This window comes from Apium graveolens, chromosome 4 (assembly GCF_009905375.1).
Source record: "Apium graveolens cultivar Ventura chromosome 4, ASM990537v1, whole genome shotgun sequence".
Lineage (NCBI taxonomy): Eukaryota > Viridiplantae > Streptophyta > Magnoliopsida > Apiales > Apiaceae > Apium > Apium graveolens.
The window spans coordinates 23,434,889-23,459,643 of record NC_133650.1 but is presented as its reverse complement, the minus strand read 5'-3'; the positions used below and the strand labels follow the sequence as shown (position 1 = coordinate 23,459,643).

Genomic DNA, 24,755 nt, shown 5'->3' with positions numbered 1-24,755 from the left:
TTTAATAATTAAATAAACATACCCAAAACCAAGATCTTACAGTTTAGGGTTTGGAACAGCCCAACACTACCATCTATTACAACTGATTTTAAATACCGAATCCGCACACAAACTACTATCACTTACTCTACCTGAGCTCGAACATAAGCATCAGCATCACAGGTCTTACGGGCAGTCTGCTTGAATCTAACCATAGCTGCTAGCTGTAATACCAGGGTAAAGCAAGGAGTGAGCCAAATGCTCAACAAGTGCTAAAAAATACGATACAAAACATAAATCGAGATATATATTAAAGAATGTCAATGGGAAGACATAACCAGTGATAACGAGAGATAAAACTTTGGGTGATGGTATCATTCCGTTTGTATCAAAACAATTTCAAAATCATATCTTAATCAAAATCATTTTATGACGCTACGGATTACAGCCGGTGATCAGCCGCGAAGTAATCCCGAATCTCGCTGGGTTCTAAAACATTAATGGGAATCCCTAGGCAACTTTTAAGCCTAATATAAGTGTGGAAAGGACTCACGTCTCAGTCCAGATCCACTATTCAAAGAAAACATTTATCCCCCTTTGGGACTGAAAACCCACATTTTATTTATTTCAAAAAAAACTGATGCCGATTTATAACAAAATCTCTTTTACAATAAACATTTTTTTTATCAAGGGATTATAGATCAACTCGAAACACGGGAAATATGGTACTAAATCTCAGGGCCATGATTCACAAAACTATACTCTATTAAAGTAACTGAATGGTTTTCATATATCAAAGATTAGACAAGGAGATTTAGTGAGGCTATTGGATATTATAAAAGGGTAATGCCAAATTGGGCTTTAAGCAAAGGTTTCTCATCAAGGTTCAAGTGCTGGATCATCAAGAAGATAAGCTTCATGAATACTAAGGGTATTAAGGTATGCAGAAATGATCTTTAACTCAGGATATATCAGAATTGTCAAGCTTCAGAATAAGAAAGAGGGGTATCAATCAATGAGAAATCACTTTGATAAGTATCTGACTATCAGGGTTCAAGGTAAGGTTCTATAGGGGTTCAAATATCAGGATGAGATATCAATACTTAGGAATCATCAACATGTTAATCAAGAGAATCAACCAAGAGTTATAACTACCCTTTCTTTTATCATGGCATCACTATATAATTCAAAGATAAACATTATATACGCTTGATTTAATAGATCAAATGACACAGGATAGTTGCAGCAATGTATGAACTATTCGCAGTAAATATGAAGGACAAGTTGAATCACCTGCCTTGAGAAAGGCTGGTCTGATCTGACTGGTAGGAGCAACTGGAGCTTCACTCGACCTTTATGGCAAGTTTTCCCTCGTCTCGAGATCCTACATAAATAATAATAATCCTCATTATAATATATTCTCACCAACTTAACCTATTTACAACCCGAATTTAAACACGGATGGCACTTAGGCTTATATGTACTTAATTTATATTCACCTTTAATTTATAATTGCACATACATAGCCACATAATCACATATCATATATTAATACCAAATAACACCATATACACCATAATGCAACACTAGGCTTGGATGATCTCGACTCACAACTTAAGTCACTTGGTCGCTAAACTAGACAAAGTCTTCTAATTTTGGCTTCCTAACTCGATGTGCCTTTACTAAACTATCCAAAATCTATTGACCCGCACTTGTGCCTTTTGCTCTAATGACCTTATACTATCTTACAACTATGGTGGTCAACCTAGATCTCACTCCTAAGTGTTCTAAAACTATGTGATAAGTGAAAGTGCTCACTGGTGCAAATTTCAGAATGATACCTATGGTTTCTTGAGTACATTAAACACTCTTAAACTACAATTTTTCCTTCAAAACTTTTACACAAGACTCTCCTGACCTAAGGGCATCTCCCAAACTTGATGTGGCTCAAGGGCCTGGCTTGGGCCTTCTTGGGCCTAAGCTAAAAGTCCATGGTTCCCCTATTTTTCTGGGCAGAAAACGCCCTGACTTGAATTAACTTGTAACACATGGTTCTAACTCATATCCTATGAACTATGGTTGGAAAAACTTCTCTGACACTCCCTCTAACTAAGGCCCAACAGGGCCTAATGAGGGCCTACCCATGACATGGTCAAATCGCCCTATTTCTAAGTTGCAACAAAACTGTCCCTGCTGGACAGATTTTGTTAATCTACTTGTGCACCTAACCAAATGACATGCAAACCTCCAACCAACACCTAAAACCTTTTATATACTCCCAATACTAACTTCTTGTGGCTTGGGCCTCAAAGTGCACATCAATGACATGGTCAAAACTCACTCTAAACCTCGGGGTACTAAACTGATTTTCTGCAGAAATTATAACTCTCCTTTCTCCAAGGTTTTGACTTGACAAACTCAACCACCAACAACCCAATACCCAAACCAAGACTTAAACATGGTGATCTACTGAACTAAATCCCTTATACTCAAAATAATTTTGGTGGAGATCATCCTTACCTAAGGTGCAATTATGGCAAAACAAAAGAACCCACATTTCACAACTCACAAATCATCAAGTTTTTGAAACAACAAGTTATGCATTTTTATAAAAGATATACACAAATTATTACCATGCATCAAGAAGCACTAATCAATATTAACACCTTATTCCTACTGAAATTAAAGCTTACTAACAAAATCTTTCCAAATGATCAAAATCTTCCAATATTCCAAGAGAAATTTACATGCATGCATGTCTTCGAGTTTTACCAATCAAAGCAACATGTTTTCTAAATATATTTTACCATGAAATTGACATGCAAGCCTAGCATAAGCTATATCTAGATGATCACTTAGCATGCAAAGGGTTTTATCAAGACTTCACTAAGATTTTCATGTTATCATCACAAAAACACACAAAGTGGAACATGACAACCAAAACACCATCCATTCGGCTCCTATCAAGTCATGGACGATGGATTAGGGTGAAAACAACAATTGCATGAGTGTAGCATACTCATGTCTAGCCATTCTCAACCCTTTGCTACTATAACTCATGGTAAAAGCCTTGAATTCACAAGAATCAAGGATATTCACTTGGAGTTTTAACAAAACACTACCATGCAAGGTCAACACATAAGTTTTTCTACTCTAAACTCTTAAGATATACAAAAACAACATGTAGGGCGTAGGATTACTTGATAATAGGATGATTGTTTAAGTGAGAAATGAAGAAAGAAGGGGATGGGGGCTCGGTTTCTGGGAATTGCCGAGAGGGGAGGGGGAAAAGCCGAGAGGGAGGGGGAGGAAGGAGATGAGAGTGAAGTGGTGGGTGAAGTGAAGTGGTGATCACTTCTTTGAGTTGTTTTTATGTCTTGATTTGACTATATTGTGAGTGGGTTTGAGAAATGACAAGGGTATTCTTCTAGCTAGAATTAAGCTAACTTGCATGCAAGGTCAAGAAGGTAATTTGGCTACTAGTTCATGAGTTAGTGGGTTTGGAATTGTCCTCTTTGTCCTTGAAAAGAATGAAAGGGTGGTTTGCATGCCAGGGCTTCCTTGTAATTTGCTAAATATGACAACTAAAATTTATAAAGATTTATTTTTATAAAATAAAATACAAGTTCAAAAATTATAAAATTTATACCATAAAATAACTTGGATTTTTAGAAATTTTATAAAACTACTTTTGAATTTTGTGAACAAATAACTTTTAAAAAGATATTTATTCAAGGTTTAAAAATATTCCTTATAAATAAAAAAAAATGAAAGAAATAAATAAACTTTTGCTTTGAAAATTCATATACCACATAACGAAAATTTAAGACGCAGAATTATCATTCACACAAGCATACAATAGTTGCATATATTGGCATTCAGCTTTATAATTACACCAAATTTACAGTTAATATTACACGAAAATGCTGGTTGTAACATTACATGTTGTTATGTTTATATATGCGTATGTATGTATATGTTTTGAATATATGATATTCATGAGAGTTGTATAATCATATAATGATTATAGAATCTGTATATATACTGATATATACATGTTTTGTGTTTGTTCTTATTATATGAATCGTATTTGATATGATTCTGAATCGGATGAAGCGGATTTGCTGAAATCTGGATCTGGTGTCCGATTTTGGCAAACGAATATGCTATTATTTTATATGGAATCGAGCGTCTGAACAAAACTGACAGCTGCTATCATCGACAAATCTGTAAGGCGTTTGACGTCGTTTTGACCCTGTAATATGTGATTTAATGTTATCAGATTTAATTTTGAATTTTCCAATTTTTGTTATATTTGGTTTTTATGATTAAATCATGATGGGTATGATATGTTAAAATCATATTATATGGTTTAACATGTTCTTATGTGTTAATTGAGCATGGTGGATGGTTATGGCTTATGACCTTAGGTTAATGGTTTTATTTTTTTAAATACGGCTTGCATGTTGTTTGCTCTTGTAATTATTAAATCTCGAATGTAACTCGAGTTCTTATTGTAAGTGCATTAGATTAGTTTTTATTTTTCATTCATGTAATGTACATGAAGACATGAAGATTTGAAGATCAAGGAAGGGTAATCTCATATGGAGGCCATCCAAGGAAGCAATACAAGAAAGAAGACATGTAATAGTTAGCCTGTATTTATTTTTCACCTTAGATTGACCTAGATCTTTGTCATTAGCTTGATGAAGTTCACATAGGATAAAGCCATAACCAACCACGTTTATTTATTGCACTTTACATATATATGAGCATGTGATGAATGTATGTGTAGAGTAGTTTATAAAGATGCATGCTTAATTAGATTAAGGATGTATGTATTAGATACAACACCCATGCCATGCTTTCTAAACAAGATAAAATCTGTAACGATTCAAGATTTTCAAATGAACAAATGATTATGAGATTCTCGTGTTTATGAAACACGGAATAAAATATTAATTTTTTTTATTTCTGACATGGGGCGATTTTGTCAAAAGCGAGTTCTTTGAACTTGTAAGGTTGTGGGTTTTAAGCGAGACCGTTGTGACTCCCTCACTACCTGGAAATCAAACCATTGATGAATATTGATTAGAAGTATTTTATTCAAGGAAAAATTGGGAATCTCTTTATGATAGGATCATGATGGTTTAAAATTAACAAAACTCTAAAGTTAATATTAAGTTGATCAGATGACTTCCAATGAGTCCAATGCGTTAACCCCTAGATCGACCAGGAGTGGGTTCGCCAAAGCGAAGTACTCCTATATATCGTGGGATATGTGTTGAAGTATATTGATACTTTTTGACTATTGGGTTTGTGTAATATCCCATATATTTTCAAATATTATTATTATTATTCGGAATTGTTTATGTGATTTTATGTGAATTTTTGGTGAATTATCTGAAAAGTAGAATAGATATCTGAATGTTATATGTGACATTATTTGAATATTTGAATTTTTATATGTCCAGAATAAAATATAGATAATTGTGGTATTTTTCTGGTAATTTTTGGAGTGTTATATGATTTTATAATGATTTATGAATTATTAATTATTTTCAGAATAATTATAAAATTATTTTATAAAGCCGGGAATCTTCCAACTTCAACCGTTTTGCGTTTTTACAACCCGAAACTCTTCCGAAAACTCCTTCCTAACCTAATCTGGTAATTCCGGACATTTTCCGTGTTTTGACTTTTTCGATCCGGATTACGGTTTGACTCGTGCGCGGCCCGGCGCAATATTTTCGATACGATAGTTATTTCGGTAATCAATAAAAACCCGTAATCTCGAAAGACGGGATATTTTTACGTGATGTTCGTATATGGTGTTTTATAAAAAGCCCGGTTTTGATAATTATCCAATTCTGGTATTGAATTGTATCGTTTTTACAGTTACTTAGCGGCTAAGCAACTAATTTAACGATCCAAAATGATCCAGAACGATCCAATATTCCATAAATATAAATAGCCTATTTCTTATTTCGTTTATTTCGTTTATTCATTTGCAACCAGTTAAAATACCGTAAAAACAGAGAAAAACCCGAGAAACCGATACGTTTCCGAGAATCAAATACACGAACGAAGGCGTTATCGAACTCCGATTCGGGCGTGCAGCATATCAAAACGAAGCTCTCGAAATCTTCTTTCTGAATCAATCATCAGTTTCTGCCCAGAAATCACAGTAATTTTCTTATTTATTTATTTATATTCGAATTATTTGATAATTAAAATATGAATTTTTGTTCTTGATGTTGTTGATGTGATTTGATGCTAGAATCATGTAGATAATTTCTTCCTGGTCATTTTGATATATTATACGTTGAATTTGGAGTTCAATAACATGAAGAAAAGTGATTTTGATTCTCGGATTATGAATTTAGGGTTTATATTCAAGAATATTTTCAATTAGAAATTAGGCGTTTCTTTGTTAGGGGTTATGAGTTGAAATTGATTACATGGTTAAGTAGATCGTTGTGCAAAGAATCGAATGGTACCACTGAAATTAACGAACGATAACCAGAAGGCCCTCATCGGAAAATTAGTCATGGCGGCGTCGGAAGTTTTGATTAAATTTCCCGGTTAAAATCGTTAATTTTTGAAGATTTTAGTCTTGCAGATGCGTTCCTGGAAGCAAGAACAACGTTTCCTGTTAATTTGGTGATTATCTGAGTGGTTTTGCAGGTGGCCGGAAAAGCTCCAGTCGCCGTTAATGGCGACTGGCTGGCGGCGACGGCGGAACGACGGGGAAGACGGTGAAATTACCGTTTGTACCCCCCTCGTTTCCAAAGTCTGCAGAAATTGGATTTTTGTTTTAAAATTTTTCAAAAATTAGATTTCTGTTTATAATTATTTTTATAAAATTGTTTTAATTATTTTAAATTCCAAAAATCATTATTTTTAATTCTAAAAATTTATTTTAATTCAAAAATAAATCCAAATTATTTAATTAATTAATTTTAGTTGATAATTAATTATTTAATTAGTCAATTAATGTAAATATTAATTGATTAATTAATTTAATTAGTTATTAATTAATTTTAATTGATTATTTAATTAGATTTAATTATTTAAAATTGATTTAAAAATTCTGAAAAATAGTTTCGAGCTTTAAGATATTATTTTAAATTATTTTCCAGGCTCGATAAATCTTATAAAATTATTTTAGGGTGTTTGAGCCCTATTATTTAATTATTAAATGATTTGGAGATCTGTTTTATTCCGAAAAATGTTCAAAAATTCATAATAAATCAACCATTTGTCCGTTTAATACGAAACGAACGCGTACAAACTCAGAAAAATATTGCGCTTTCAATAAAAATACTTTTGAGACCTAATTTCTTTTATATTGCAATGTCATTTAATTTGTATATCAGTTTGAGTCGGTATTTGATCGATAAATGCTAATATTGACCTGATTTTCATTCTGAGCACACTGAGACGTATCTTTTAATGATCTGAATTATGTATTGCATGAGTTATGAGATTACGTGTTATACAAATGTCATGATTATGTGTTATGTGATAAGTATGCTATTTGTTTACAGTTTAATATGCCATGCTTAGTTATAAATGGTCGGGGAGATGTCAAGACGTAGAGTTACGTCGATTGAGTTTAGTTCTATCAATTAAGATAGTCTTTTTGTTTATGGAATTGAGTAGCAAGGAGTACAGTCAAGTGTTAGACGAAGATAGTAGCCAGCAGTTAGAAGCAGAGTTAAAGTAAGAGGTTATTGAGCATACCAGGCAAGTACCCTTAACTTCACTTATCGTTCAAGTGACGTTCATTTCTAATCATATTATACAAGTACCTATATCTTTATTTATCATTCAATTGATATTGACTCTGAACTTTATTCTTTCAATATCCATACTATTCTAAGTTCAGAATAGTTAAACGTTTTATGTTTCGCTATGAATTACTCTATACGGCAAAGCTTTGAATTGAGATTAGCGAATAACTAATTGTTCTGGTTATTTTGCCATTGGTTGTTGAGAAAACTCCGGACCATGAGAAATGGGGAGTTAGGTGGTTAAGGATGTCATTTGATTCGACTCCTTTGGCGGAAAATTGTTTTTATGAGTTGGATGGTTGCGTAAGAGGCCGTGGCGGCGGTCCAGTGTGAGCTATGTGTTATACAGGATATAACACCTTGCTAGGCCAATATGTGCCTTGGGTACCTTTTGTTTAGTTGGATATGCTTCGGCATACCGGTGTTGCTCCGCGGCTGATCACCGGCGGCAACACACCGTCGTTCGAGGATTCCAGTCCCAAAATATAATATATTGCAAATGTTGTTTATTATCAAATTTTTATCAGTTTTGATACTGTTCAGTTAGCTTAGTTGGTTTTGTTCATCAGATATACTGTTGTTATTCCAAATCATAAGCTATTTATTACTTGTTGAGCATTTCGTTCGCTCATACTTGTTTCATATCTTGATTCTTTCAGCTAGGCCAGTGCAAGCTTAAGTTCCAGGTCTGACCAGAGGTTTTGTGCTTGTAAATAGTTGGTGTGTTTCCAGGTAGACAGTTTGGGACGCTTAATTAGTCTAGAGGTTTGTAATAAAATTTGAATAAGTTGTAAAACTAATTAGACTATGGTCTGTAATAACAGTTGGTTTGTATTAGTGCCTGTTCCATACTATAACCTGTGATCGATCCAGTGTAGGTAAAAGGGGTCGTATTTATTATATTATTCTGCTGTGATTATTTTATTTTGGTTTATTGGCGAGTGACCCCCAAATCTAGACCCCGGGTTTGGAGGGCGTCACAGGTTGGTATCAGAGCTACAAGTTATGGTCACTGAAACAGGCTTAGGATTGTCATAGATGAGTCATAGGAAGATCACATAAGATAGGTGCGTGTAATTTAGCTTTTATAGGATTAAATTTAGGTTATTGGGTTAGGTTATAGTTAAGTTATTTAAGTTCCCTGGTTTGCATTTAGCTTTAGGCCTTGTGTCATTGCCCTGCTATTTTGTTGGTTTAGTTAAGATTTCGAGCAAGGATTTAAAAGGTTTGGATAATTCGGAGTAAATTTTCTTTATGTTATTATTCTCGAGATAATAAGTAGGATTGTGTGATAATCATGTCACTTGTGTTAATATGGTAGCAAGTTTATGATATTTTGAGAAGAGATAGTGTTTGCGAACTTTAATATGCTAAGGAATTGCTACATATTTGACACAATGCTTGACAGATTATTATATATATTGCTTGTTTCTTACCAGAATAATGGCACCAAAGAGAAGAAATAATTTAGGAGAGGATCATACCGAGAGTCGTACAGATCCAGCGATTATCCAGATGTTGGGACTGATGCAGCAGCAGATGTTACATCTTACGCAGCAGCAACAACAGCAGCAACAGCAACATCAGCAGCGAGCAGCACCACCTACAGTGACTTTTAAGCAGTTTCAAGCAGTGAAGCCACCTGAGTTCAAGGGAAGTGCTGATCCTGTGGAAGCCAGTGCATGGCTTAAGGAAATGGAAAAGGCTTTTGAATTGGTCGGAGCAGGAGCTGAGCAGAAGACCAAGTTTGCAAGTTACTTTCTGAAGGGTGAGGCGAACTATTGGTGAGAATCCGCGCGAGCATTGGAAGGAGGTGAGTTTATAACTTGGGAGAGATTCACAGAGCTGTTTCTAGAGAAGTATTTTCCGAGGTATATGAAGAATCAAATGGAGATCCAATTCTTGAACTTGACCCAGGGAGATCTTACTGTAGCTGAGTACGAAGCTAAGTTTACTGAATTAGCGAGGTTCGTGCCAGACCAGGTTGATACGGATGAAAAGAAAGCAAGAAGGTTTGAACAGGGATTGAGATTTTGGATTCAGAATAGGGTGGCCATGTTTGAATTGACTTCATATGTGGCAGTGGTGCAGAAAGCAATGGTGATTGAAAGTAAGAGTGATATGTATCAAAAAGGGAAGGATGGGAAGAAAAGGAAAATAGAAACCTCAGGGGGAGGCCAGCAACAAGGTAACTTCCAGGGCCGTTTCAATAAAAGGTCAGAGTTTCAGAATAATAAGAGTGTGGGATTTAAGAAACCACAGCCAGGAAATGGGAACCATTTTCAGAATTCAAATCAGCAGAGACCCAATCGTCTACCTGCGCCAGAGTGCAAATTTTGTGGTAGAAGGCATTTTGGGATTTGTAAGGCTAATGTGTTGTGTTATAAGTGCAATCAGAAGGGACACTATTCTAATGAGTGTCGAAGTCAGACTACAGCTCAAAGATTAGGGACAGTGTGCTTTAAATGTGGAAAGATGGGGCATATTGTCAGGGAATGCCAGACAACTGAACCAACTGCTAATGTGCCAAGGATTGAAGGACCACCAACAAAGAACCAGCCAAAGGCTAGGACATTCAATATGACTATGAAGGATGCTGTTCAGAGTTCAGACGTGGTGGCAGGTACGCTTCCAGTCAACTCCATAGATGTTAAAGTTTTATTTGATTCTGGAGCTACAAGATCATTTATTTCTCAAAGTTTTGTCGATAAACTGCATTGCGAAGTTAAGTTGTTAGAACAAGCATTAATAATAGAGTTAGCTAATAAGGACCAAGTTTTTGTCGACCGAGTGTGCCCGAGGTGCGATATTGAAATAGGAGGACATCATTTTTATGCCAACTTGATACCTTTTAAGTTGGGAGAATTTGATGTTATTTTAGGAATGGATTGGTTGTCAGAAAATAACGCTCAGATTGATTGTAAGAATAGGAAAGTGAGACTTCAGACCTTGGATAGTAAGAAGAAGGTAATATTTCGAGGAAATAGGCAAGAGAAGAAGTTCTTAGCGATCGCTCAAGTGAAAAAGATATTGCATCAGAATTGTGAAGCATATTTGGCCCATGTGGTAGACACCAGTAAAGAAGTTCCAGCACTAGAAGCGATTCCAGTTGTCAACGAATTTTCAGATGTTTTCCCAGATGATCTACCAAGATTACCTCCCGACAGAGAAATTGAATTTGCGATTGATCTAGCACCCGGAACAGAACCAGTCTCTAAAGCTCCGTACCGGATGGCACCAGTGGAGATGAAAGAATTGGCAACTCAGCTGCAAGATCTTTTGGAGAAAGGAGTTATAAAACCCAGTGTATCCCCATGGGGCGCACCAATACTGTTTGTCAAGAAGAAAGACGGGAGTATGCGACTGTGTATTGACTATCGAGAATTAAACAAGCTGACCATTAAGAACAAATACCCATTGCCGAGGATCGATGATCTGTTTGACCAATTGAAAGGCGCTATATGGTTTTCTAAAATTGATTTAAGATCCGGATATCATCAACTGAAGATCAAGCCTGAAGACATTCCGAAGACCGCATTTAGAACCAGATATGGGCATTATGAGTTTCTAGTAATGGCATTTGGATTAACCAACGCACCAGCAGCTTTCATGGATCTGATGAATCGAGTATTTAAGAAGTATTTGGATAAATTCGTGATCGTGTTTATAGACGACATCTTGATCTATTCTAAAACAGAAGAGGAGCATGCAGAGCATTTGGGGATAGTTCTGGAAATACTGCGATGGGAGAAATTGTATGCAAAGTTCTCCAAGTGTGAATTTTGGTTAAAAGAAGTACGATTTCTTGGGCACGTGATTAGCAATAAAGGAGTGGAAGTGGATCCAACAAAGGTTGAAGCCATAATCAACTGGGAGAGGCCAAAAACACCAACAGAAGTAAGAAGTTTCATGGGATTAGCAGGTTACTACAGAAGATTTGTGCAGGATTTCGCGAAGATAGCTATGCCATTGACAAAGCTCACCAGGAAAAATCAGAAATTTGAATGGGAGGAGAAGTGCGAAGAAAGTTTCCAGGAATTAAAGAATAGATTAGTATCTTCTCCAGTACTAGTCTTGCCAGATGAACAAGGAAATTTTGTGATCTACAGTGACGCGTCGTACAAAGGATTGGGATATGTTTTGATGCAGCATGACAAGGTAATAGCCTATGCTTCAAGACAGTTGAAACCACATAAAGAAAAGTATCCAACGCATGATCTATAATTGGCAGCTATAGTGTTTGCATTGAAGATATGGAGGCATTATCTTTATGGGGAAAAGTGCGAGATCTACACGGACCACAAGAGTTTAAAGTATATCTTCACCCAGAAGGAATTGAACATGAGACAGAGAAGATGGCTAGAATTGATCAAGGACTATGACTGTACTATTAACTATCATCCAGGCAAAGCAAATGTGGTGGCCGACGCTCTGAGCAGAAAAGAAAGGTTAAACATGATAACTTCATCCGAGGAATTAATCAGGGAATTTGAGAAGCTGGAAATAGAGGTTAGTATTCCAAGTATGTCTACAGAGGTATTGTGTGCAATGTCTTTTCAACCAGAATTATTAGAGAAAATAAGAAGATGTCAGGAGGAAGTAATGAGCCATGAACGAGACAGTTTGACAGGAGAAGAAACAGGGAGTCAAAAGGATGATAAAGGGATATTAAGATTTTCTTCCAGAATATGGATACCCAACATAGCCGAGCTGAAAGATGAAATTCTTCGAGATGCTCACAACTCTAGATACTCAATTCATCCCGGGAGTACGAAGATGTACCGAGATTTAAGAGAAAACTTTTGGTGGCCAAGCATGAAGAAGGAAATTGCAGAATGGGTAAGTAAGTGTTACACTTGCCAGCGAGTTAAAGCAGAACATCAAAGGCCCAGTGGATTAATACAACCATTGGATATTCCAGAATGGAAGTGGGAGCATATAGTGATGGATTTTGTAGTCGGATTACCGAGGACCAGGGCGAATCATGATGCTATTTGGGTTCTTATCGACAGATTGACGAAGTCAGCGCATTTTCTTCCTATCAATGAGAGATTCTCAATGGATAAATTGGTACGGTTATATCTTAAAGAAATTGTGACACGACATGGAGTTCCAGTATCCATAGTTTCAGACAGAGATCCTCGATTTAACTCAAGATTTTGGAGAAGTTTTCAAGATTGTCTCGGAACGAAGCTGAACATGAGTACCGCGTATCATCCGCAGACGGACGGTCAAAGTGAAAGAACGATTCAGACTATTGAAGATATGCTGAGGGTATGTGTACTAGATTTTGAAGGGAGTTGGGACGAGCATTTGCCATTAGTTGAATTCTCCTACAACAACAGCTATCATGCCAGCATTGGAATGCCGCCTTACGAAGCCTTGTACGGGAGAAGATGCAGATCTCCAATATGTTGGGAAGAAGTTGGTGAGAGAAAGATTTTGGGTCCAGAATTGATCCAGCAGACAAAAGAGAAAATAGAACTCATTCGGAAAAGATTAACAGCAGCTCAAGACCGTCAACGTAAATATGCAGATCCTACCAGAAAAGATATGGAATTTGAAGTTGGTGAAGCAGTGCTATTAAAAGTTTCTCCTTGGAAAGGTCTATCAAGATTTGGGAAGAAAGGAAAGTTGAGTCCGCGTTATGTTGGTCCTTTTGAGATTTTGAAGCGTGTGGGAAAGGTTGCTTATGAATTAGCGTTACCACCTCACATGCAACATATTCACAATGTGTTCCATGTGTCGATGTTGAAGCATTATTTGCCTGATTCGAACCATGTGATAGAATACGAGCCAATCGAGATCCAACCAGATTTATCTTTGGTAGAGCAACCAGTACAGATTTTAGATAAGAAAGAAAGAGTACTTAGGAATAAGTCTGTATCTTTAGTGCGAGTCTTGTGGAGGAATCCCAAGGTTGAAGAGTCGACTTGGGAATTGGAAAGCGAAATGCGATCCAAGTATCCTCATTTATTTTCCTAGGCTGATTCTGAGGACAGAATCCTGTTAAGGGGGTAGATTGTAATATCCCATATATTTTCAAATATTATTATTATTATTCAGAATTGTTTATGTGATTTTATGTGAATTTTTGGTGAATTATCTGAAAAGTAGAATAGATATCTGAATGTTATATGTGACATTATTTGAATATTTGAATTTTTATATGTCCAGAATAAAATATAGATAATTGTGGTATTTTTCTGGTAATTTTTGGAGTGTTATATGATTTTATAATGATTTATGAATTATTAATTATTTTCAGAATAATTATAAAATTATTTTATAAAGCAGGGAATCTTCCAACTTCAACCGTTTTGCGTTTTTACAACCCGAAACTCTTCCGAAAACTCCTTCCTAACCTAATCTGGTAATTCCGGACATTTTCCGTGTTTTGACTTTTTCGATCCGGATTACGGTTTGACTCGTGCGCGGCCCGGCGCAATATTTTCGATACGATAGTTATTTCGGTAATCAATAAAAACCCGTAATCTCGAAAGACGGGATACTTTTACGTGATGTTCGTATATGGTGTTTTATAAAAAGCCCGGTTTTGATAATTATCCAATTCTGGTATTGAATTGTATCGTTTTTACAGTTACTTAGCGGCTAAGCAACTAATTTAACGATCCAAAACGATCCAGAACGATCCAATATTCCATAAATATAAATAGCCTATTTTTTATTTCGTTTATTTCGTTTATTCATTTGCAACCAGTAAAAATACCGTAAAAACTGAGAAAAACCCGAGAAACCGATACGTTTCCGAGAATCAAACACACGAACGAAGGCGTTATCGAACTCCGATTCAGGCGTGCAGCATATCAAAACGAAGCTCTCGAAATCTTCTTTCTGAATCAATCATCAGTTTCTGCCCAGAAATCACAGTAATTTTCTTATTTATTTATTTATATTCGAATTATTTGATAATTAAAATATGAATTTTTGTTCTTGATGTTGTTGATGTGATTTGATGCTAGAATCATGTAGATAATTTCTTCCTGGTCATTTTGATATATTATACGTTGAATTTGGAGTTCAATAACATGTAGAAAAGTGATTTTGATTCTCGGATTATGAATTTAGGGTTTATATTCAAGAATATTTTCAATTAGAAATTAGGCGTTTCTTTGTTAGGGGTTATGAGTTGAAATTGATTACATGGTTAAGTAGATCGTTGTGCAACGAATCGAATGGTACCACTGAAATTAACGAACGATAACCAGAAGGCCCTCATCGGAAAATTAGTCATGGCGGCGTCGGAAGTTTTGATTAAATTTCCCGGTTAAAATCGTTAATTTTTGAAGATTTTAGTCTTGCAGATGCGTTCCTGGAAGCAAGAACAACGTTTCCTGTTAATTTGGTGATTATCTGAGTGGTTTTGCAGGTGGCCGGAAAAGCTCCAGTCGCCGTTAATGGCGACTGGCTGGCGGCGACGGCGGAACGACGGGGAAGACGGTGAAATTACCGTTTGCACCCCCCTCGTTTCCAAAGTCTGCAGAAATTGGATTTTTGTTTTAAAATTTTTCAAAAATTAGATTTCTGTTTATAATTATTTTTATAAAATTGTTTTAATTATTTTAAATTCCAAAAATCATTATTTTTAATTCTGAAAATTTATTTTAATTCAAAAATAAATCCAAATTATTTAATTAATTAATTTTAGTTGATAATTAATTATTTAATTAGTCAATTAATGTAAATATTAATTGATTAATTAATTTAATTAGTTATTATTTAATTTTAATTGATTATTTAATTAGATTTAATTATTTAAAATTGATTTAAAAATTCTGAAAAATAGTTTTGAGCTTTAAGATATTATTTTAAATTATTTTCCAGGCTCGATAAATCTTATAAAATTATTTTAGGGTGTTTGAGCCCTATTATTTAATTATTAAATGATTTGGAGACCCGTTTTATTCCGAAAAATGTTCAAAAATTCATAATAAATCAACCGTTTGTCCGTTTAATACGAAACGAACGCGTACAAACTCAGAAAAATATTGCGCTTTCAATAAAAATACTTTTGAGACCTAATTTCTTTTATATTGCAATGTCATTTAATTTGTATATCAGTTTGAGTCGGTATTTGATCGATAAATGCTAATATTGACCTGATTTTCATTCTGAGCACACTGAGACGTATCTTTTAACGATCTGAATTATGTATTGCATGAGTTATGAGATTACATGTTATACAAATGTCATGATTATGTGTTATGTGATAAGTATGCTATTTGTTTACAGTTTAATATGCCATGCTTAGTTATAAATGGTCGGGGAGATGTCAAGACATAGAGTTACGTCGATTGAGTTTAGTTCTGTCAATTAAGATAGTCTTTTTGTTTATAGAATCGAGTAGCAAGGAGTACAGTCAAGTGTTAGACGAAGATAGTAGCCAGCAGTTAGAAGCAGAGTTAAAGTAAGAGGTTATTGAGCATACCAGGCAAGTACCCCTAACTTCACTTATCGTTCAAGTGACGTTCATTTCTAATCATATTATACAAGTACCTATATCTTTATTTATCATTCAATTGATATTGACTCTGAACTTTATTCTTTCAATATCCATACTATTCTAAGTTCAGAATAGTTAAACGTTTTATGTTTCGCTATGAATTACTCTATACGGCAAAGCTTTGAATTGAGATTAGCGAATAACTAATTGTTCTGGTTATTTTGCCATTGGTTGTTGAGAAAACTCCGGACCATGAGAAATGGGGAGTTAGGTGGTTAAGGATGTCATTTGATTCGACTCCTTTGGCGGAAAATTGTTTTTATGGGTTGGATGGTTGCGTAAGAGGCCGTGGCTGCGGTCCAGTGTGAGCTATGTGTTATACAGGATATAACACCTTGCTAGGCCAATATGTGCCTTGGGTACCTTTTGTTTAGTTGGATATGCTTCGGCATACCAGTGTTGCTCCGCGGCTGATCACCGGCGGCAACACACCGTCGTTCGAGGATTCCAGTCCCAAAACATAATATATTGCAAATATTGTTTATTATCAAATTTTTATCAGTTTTGATACTGTTCAGTTAGCTTAGTTGGTTTTGTTCATCAGATTTACTGTTGTTATTCCAAATCATAAGCTATTTATTACTTGCTGAGCATTTCGTTCGCTCATACTTGTTTCATATCTTGATTCTTTCAGCTAGGCCAGAGCAAGCTTAAGTTCCAGGTCTGACCAGAGGTTTTGTGCTTGTAAATAGTTGGTGTGTTTCCAGGTAGACAGTTTGGGACGCTTAATTAGTCTAGAGGTTTGTAATAAAATTTGAATAAGTTGTAAAACTAATTAGACTATGGTCTGTAAAAACAGTTGGTTTGTATTAGTGCCTGTTCCATACTATAACCTGTGATCGATCCAGTGTAGGTAAAAGGGGTCGTATTTATTATATTATTCTGCTGTGATTATTTTATTTTGGTTTATTGGCGAGTGACCCCCAAATCTAGACCCCGGGTTTGGAGGGCGTCACAGTTTGACTTAACTAAGTTATCACAATAGGATTGTGAACTTAGAGGTATAGAGTTTGGCGAGATCTATTAGATAAATATGAATAAATGTTGTGCCACCAAGCTATCCAAGAGTTATATAGTTGATATAATTGACAAATATTGTCTACCTAAATAATCATGTTTTAGGAGAAAAGCCAAAGCTGACCTAACGCGTGGTGAAATATGGATCTTGGCTTACTAGAAAGGATATAGAAGATATGTTTTTTGAATTAATAGTTAGGGCTATTGATTTGATTAAAATAGTGGGAGATATATATTGTGAATATATATATATATATGAATAATCACTTGAACATAATTTAATGATCATCTGTAGACTAAGTCATTTTATGCACTTTAATATTGTAGATATCAAATGACAAATAACTTCTCTATGTAATAGTCCTTGAGAAGGACAAGCTGACATGAAATAATTTCCTCGATTGACATGGGAACTTGAGGATTGTCCTCGGGTTCAAGGATGTCACTCAAACCCTTTCCTTATTTCTTCTAGCTGAGAATAAATTATGTGTAGAACAAAATGCTTACCAGAAGCAAATTAATTATGCAACTGATGTTTCATGTCTCATGCTTGTAATTATGAGTGCTGAGCTTTAGAAGCAACAAGAGCATAATGAAGCTTATGATATGATTGAGCACTTTCAAAAGATGTTTGAAGGATAGGCTCGTCAGAAAGATTTGACAATAATAAGGCACCATACTTTTGCATTAATGGGAGAATCATATCCGGTTGGACCACATGTTCTAAAGGTGATAGGCATATGTACCTTGATATTTTGGGTTTCAAGAATGGTCTAGAGACTCAGTTTGGTTTGATCAAACAATCTTTGAACAACTTCTATTCTCAGTTTGTTAAGAACAAATGGAATGAGATAGACAGAACACTCACTGAGTTGTTAAGCATGTTTAGAACTACTGAAAATAACACGGTAAAGGAATAAATTATGTCCATATTGATGATTACACATGGAATGCAAATGGGAAAGGAAAGTGGACAGGTAAGGTGAAGATTTGGTCTTATTCGGTGCTAAACCAAAGTCCAATCCCAAAGGGATTTTGAATCCTGATTGTGGTGTTGCTAAAGCGGATGATTGTCATTTCTGTGGAAATAACTGGATGATTGGAAGTTAAATTATCGAGCTTGTTTGGAAGATCTAAAGAAGAAGACTAGAAATGGTCAAGCTTCGGGTATCGGGTTAGAATTGGAGCAAAAGTTGTTGCTCTAGTTGAAGGAACTCGATACCTAATTTTGCCCATATAGGCGAGATTGAGAACTTGATAAATTGTTATTACGTGTCTGCCTTTAGGGGATACATTAAATCAATTTCTTGTCAGGACAAGAAAGGTTTTTATTTTAATTAAATAAACAATAGTTGTTTATTCTATTTTTTATTGATAAGGCTTATAATGTTGCACAATTAGTTAACAATTTATATGTTCAAAAATGACTCAAATCAAACATTACCTCTAGTATTGTTGTTAATCCATATTAATGAGAAACGCATTTCCGAGTTACATATAGTTGAATACTTGGATAAGTTTGATTTTGAATCAGACGGAAGATGCGAACTTTGTCTCATTGGCAAAATGACTAAAGCTTCTTTTACCTGATCAGGTGAAAAGGCCACTGAATGATTATGACTTATACATAATGATGTATGTGGTCGAATGTGTATGATTGTAAGGGGGCTTATACTACTTCATAATATTTACTGATGATTTCAGTAGATATGGATATGTGGTTCTTATGAAGAACAAATCCGATTCTTTTGAAATGTTCAAAGAATATAAGGTCGAAGTAGAAAAGAAAAAAGGGAAAAGTATAAAAGTGTTACGATCAGATCGTGGAGGAGAATACTTAAACCTCAATTTCAATAGTTTCTTGAAGGAGTGTGATAGTGTATCATAACTTACTCCTTCTGGAACACCTCAATGGAATAGAGATTCTGAGAGGAGAAATCGTACCTTGTTGGACATAGTGCGATCGATGATGAGTCAAGCGGATCTTCCATTTTTTTTCTAGGGTTATGCTCTAGAAACGGCTGCATATACACTTAACCAAGTTCCGACTAAAACGGTTCAAAATACTCCGTATGAGATATAGAGTGATAAATGTCAAAGCATGTCATTTATGAAAATTTGGGGACGTGAAGCGTTTGTAAAACCTTTAGCCTCTGACAAGCTTGGACCAAAATTAGATAGATAATATTTTGTGGGATACCCCAGTGAGACTAGGGTATAGTTTTTATAATCCTTCCGGGAACAAAGTGTTTGTTTCTCGGGCCGCTGTATTTCTTGAAGGAAAACTACTTTCTAAGAAAATTAGTGGGAGGATAATACATCTCGATGAAGATCGAGAATCACATGATAATATTGAACCAGAGTTGGAATAAGGTCAGGATGTACATCAAAATGTTAAAAGTAATCTTGTCCAAGAAACACAGGTTATTCGTAGATCTAGTAGGATTCACCATGAGCCTGGGAGAAATTATGAATTTCTTTTGACTCAAGATGGTGATGTGATACTTACGGATAATGATAAGCCTCTCACCTACCAAGATGCTATGAACAGTTCAGACTCCAAGAGATGGCTAGAGGCCATGAAATCCTAGATGGAATCCATGTATCAAAATAAAGTACTGACTTTAGTTGATCCACTCGAAGGGGTAAAACCTATAGGGTGCAAGTGGGTTTTTAAGAAGAAAACTGACATGGATGGTATAGTACAGACTTATAAGACGCGACTAGTGGCAAAAAGTTTCAAAAACATTCATGGTATAGACTATGATGAGACTTTTTCATCGGTTACTATGGTCAAGTCCATCAGGATTTTGTTAGCAATAGTTGCTTACTTTGACTATGAGATTTGAAAAATGGATGTCAAAACTGCTTGCTTATATGGGAGCCTTGAAGATGATGCCAATATGATATAACCTGAGGGTTTTGTCGATCTAAAGTTTGCTAAGATAGTTTGTAAGTTGCTTCTATCTATTTATAGATTGAAGCAAGCCTCAAGGAGAATGGATATTTATTTTGATGAAACGGTCAAAGAGTTTGGCTTTATTCAAAACGAACATGAACCATGTGTTTACAAGAAGGTTAGTGGGAGCCATGTGACATTCCTAGTATTATATGTAGATGGCATATAACAAATAAGGAATGGCATGCCTTTTCTACAGGCTGTTAAGACTTGGTTGAGAAATAGTTTCTCGGTGAAATACTTAGGCGATGTTACCTATATATTAGGGATCAAGATCTATAGAGATAGATTGAAAAGATTAATCGACCTAGTCAGAGTACATACATTGATAAAATATTGCATCATTTTAGGATGCAGGAGATAAAGAAAGGATATGTTTCGATGTCTCATGGGATAGTGATCTCAAAAGATAATTGCCCTCTAAATCATTAGATGATAATGTCTGTTTGAGAAAGCTCCATATGCTTTAGCAATTGGATCTATAATGTGTACAATGATATGTATTCATCCTGATATTTCGTATGCTTTGAGCATGACGAGCAGATACCAGTCTAATCCAGGTGAGGGTCACTGGATAATTTTCAAGAATATTCTTAAGTACTCAAAGATGACTAAAGATTTATTTTTGGTATGTGGAGAAGATAGGGAACTGGTTGTAAAGGGTTACACTGATACTAGTTTCTTAACTTAATTTCTGGATAGACAATGATAATTATGTGTCTATGTCTGGTTTGTGTTTTGTCTAAATATAAGTGATGTTAGCTAGAATAGTTCACAGCAAGAACATTGATGATTCTATAAAGGATGCCGAATATACTGATATTTTTTTAAACAACCATGGAGATTGTTTAGGCATGTCCTTAGGCAATATCTCCTTATTAATTAGATTAATGATTAAGGAAATATAATTGTAAAGTGCATAGTAATGATAATGTTGCAGACCCACTGACTAAGGCTTTGTCGCAGCAGAAGTACGATGTTCATACTAGTTCCATGAGTATTAGATACATGGGTGATTGGCTCTAGTGCAAGTGGGAGATTGTTAGTGTTTGTGCCCTAGAGACAACATTATGATGTTTTAGTTTAAGACATTAGGATTATTAATGTTTATGTTCTATCGATTATTCTCTTTATAATTTATTAATTCTTAATTTACTGTGATATAAATGTTAGATTAATAAATGTCCTTGGAATATGATATGCAATTCTATATCTCTAAGTAAGTGACTTAGAAATGAGATTATGAGAATAGTATCAATATTCCTAAAGGTCCCTAGTCGAGTATTATTATTAAGGGACAATAATATTGCATTAATACTGGTGGGTTTGTTGACTGATGATCACATCTCATTGATCATAGGTAAAGTGATACTAAAGTAAAAAACACAGGCAGATGTATATGTACATGGTGTTGTACATACCCAAGTGAGATTCTACATGTTTGTTGTGTCATAAGTAATTCTCACAGTGATAATGATGTAATGGTCCTTAGACCTGAAGTCATTATATTTCTACACGAGAATTAATATACATTGATTCCATTAAAAGTTATCCTGGACCGGGTAATGATAAAAGTGGACATTGGGTATATTATAAATCGTATGGGAAATATGAATGATCTAGATGGTATTTAACCCTCCTATTTTAGGAGTGATATTATTGGCATCTTGTGTAAGCTAGACTATGAAATGTCTGGCCACGCTCAAATGTTGATTTGATATGATAGTCTACTCATTGATTAAGGAAACTTGGATTAAACTATGATGAGGATGACATATTACATGCCTCTAGTTTATTATATAATATTTGGTTAAAGGAGTTATATTACATTGTACATTATTCACGAAAGGTTTAATCGATCACCGATTTAATTATTATTATTTGGGTAGCAATGATGTATTACTAGATGCCGCTCATTATTTACGATTTTTAATTAGATTTAAAATTCGTTGTCAACGTAATAATAACCTATAGGGTCACTTACAAAGAATGCTTGAAGGATTATTTAATTTAAATTGGATTTAAATTAAATTAAATTAATTCGAATTATTTATAGTAATAATTAAGTTTGACTTAATTAATTAGATAAATAATGATATTCGAATTTACTAATATTAATTATGAAATTTATTTGTTAAATAATTAAGTGAGACTTAATTATAATACAAATATGAATTTTGAATTAATAATAACTCCTAATTAGTTAAGAGTTATAATTCGACTTTCTACTCTCTATATAATATCTCTTGTGTGGCTGATTTTGCATGAAAGAATTTTACAAAAACCCTAGCCACCAATGGAGAAGATGGAGAGAGCAAGAAAAAACGAGTTTGTGCTAGTACACATATTCAATTCTTGCGTTCAAACATTCGTGTGGATACCTATAGAACGTAGATCGCGAGAGTGGGATGCGTGGTGATTGAACAAGTTTTGGATCTCCATTAGTCAACCAATTGGTAAAACTTCTTAAGGTAAACAATCTGATCTATGAATTAAATATATACTTTTCGCATGGATCCTGTGGCGGGTTTCGAAAATTATGTTTTTTTTTACGTTTTTAATTACTGTTTCCGTTACGTTTATGTGCTCGAAACCCATCACCCCTCGGGACTCTATCTGGGTGATCCTGGGACTGGAATGGATCTAGGTTGGTAGATGATCCAGGTCTTGTCCTGGGTCCTGGTTGGGTGATGATCCAGGTCCTAGGATGGCGCCTGAGCCTGGGTCACTCCACTTGAATTCTATAGGTGAGGGGTTCTTGGTCAATTAGTTGAGCATCCTCAACCTAAATCTGGGTTGGGCCCTAGCTAGGTTGTTCATACCCAATCAGTATACACATAAATAGCTTTATTATTTTCAAAATAACTTTAACAGTACAAACAAATTAAAATTTAGAAACTCCATAACTATAAATTAGGCAAGTAGATGGTTACTCGGGCAAGGTGCAAGTGACACACACACATAAACAAACTCACGTATACCATTACATGAAACATACCTTGTATCTGTGATACTGATCTACAGAGACCTCACCTGTTGCACTATTAGGTTCAATTCCTGTTCCAATATACAAAATCATTAAAATGGCATCCAATCAATATATTTAACAGAGACTCACATAATTAATACTCATTTGGTCCTGTAGGCGAAAAACACATCAGTTAGGTATCTTTCCCGCTACCATAAATTCTCATCAGTCATCTCCTACCTATGTACCATGTATTAATTGCTCTTGCATACTGTAATAGTTGGTATTCGTGATTGCTTAAGAGACAAAATCTCTACCAACAGTGAACTACATGTTGCAGCACACACTAAATGACATCATGAAAGACTTTATGTTGAATTGTTGATTGTTAATAGTATAAGATCGATCTAGTGGCTTCCGCTAACACCTTAATGTTTTAGGATAATTAATTGGTTGACGTTTCACAGCTTAAGTTTAAGGGAGATATCTAGTGGTGCACTGGCGCCGGTAAGGCAGAGTATTAATAATAGTATAAGATTCATTTAGTAGATAATACTTACTACCTTGAGATTTTAATAGAGTTATAGTATAACATATTATAGACATCTGCACATTTATGTTGAAATAATGGAAAAAATGAATAAGCATTAGTATCATAATTTACCAGGAGTTTTAATGAAAACACCCCAAATAGTTGGCCCTCTACCCTCCTTGGTAGCCATTCCTTCAACTTGGTAAGTTGAAGTCGCGGTTCCAAACAAAAACCCTTTTGGAAAGCTGTCTCTACTCAACCCATTGCTGCATTGGATGAGAGACAGAGTAAGTATCAAGAAATTCATTTTCTTCATTTTCATAAAAGATGGAGCTTCGCGAAGATAAAGATCATAATAGTGTTACATAATAGTGTTGTTATTTATAGATTAAAGAGGATAAAGGCGAAGATAAAGATCATCTTAAAATTTTGACATGATGCTTCCTGTAAATGTAATACTGTAAAATGCAAGGAATTATTCAAGGGCCTTCCGTGTTTTCGTTGCTGATCGGCACTCTTTACATATGAATTGGAGTTAATATAAACAAACTATTTTTTATATAAATTCACTTTAAACAATTGTAAATGATGGAGACAGTGTCAAATACAATTAATTTAGCTTTAGATTTTATTGTTAAAGACTAAATGATGAAGTTTAATATAATTACGTTAAAATACGTTACGTGTTCAATAAATATAAGTATATAATTAATTAATTTATAATATTCTAACTAATCATTTTAATCAAACCCGGTGAAAACTTTTCACAATATAATATGGCACAAGAACGACTTGCTCTGATCATCATCTCCCGTACTTATATTGGACTTGTAAAAGAAGAGAGAGCACTCAAATTGTCACAAGGATGCAACTTTACTTCCAAGTTGGTCCTTAAGCTAGCTCTGTTTTGGCTTACTACAATGGGGGACAGTGGTGTCAAAAAGCATTGTCCATAATTCATAAAGGTGATGTAATAAACG

The 24,755-nt window shown here is 34.9% G+C and overlaps 1 pseudogene; it reads right to left on the bottom strand.

The window, feature by feature from the left end:
- LOC141716701 (beta-glucosidase 44-like) overlaps window positions 1-24,151 on the bottom strand; it is a 237,984-nt pseudogene extending 213,833 nt beyond the window's left edge.
- Window positions 24,152-24,755: the final 604 nt, after the last annotated feature.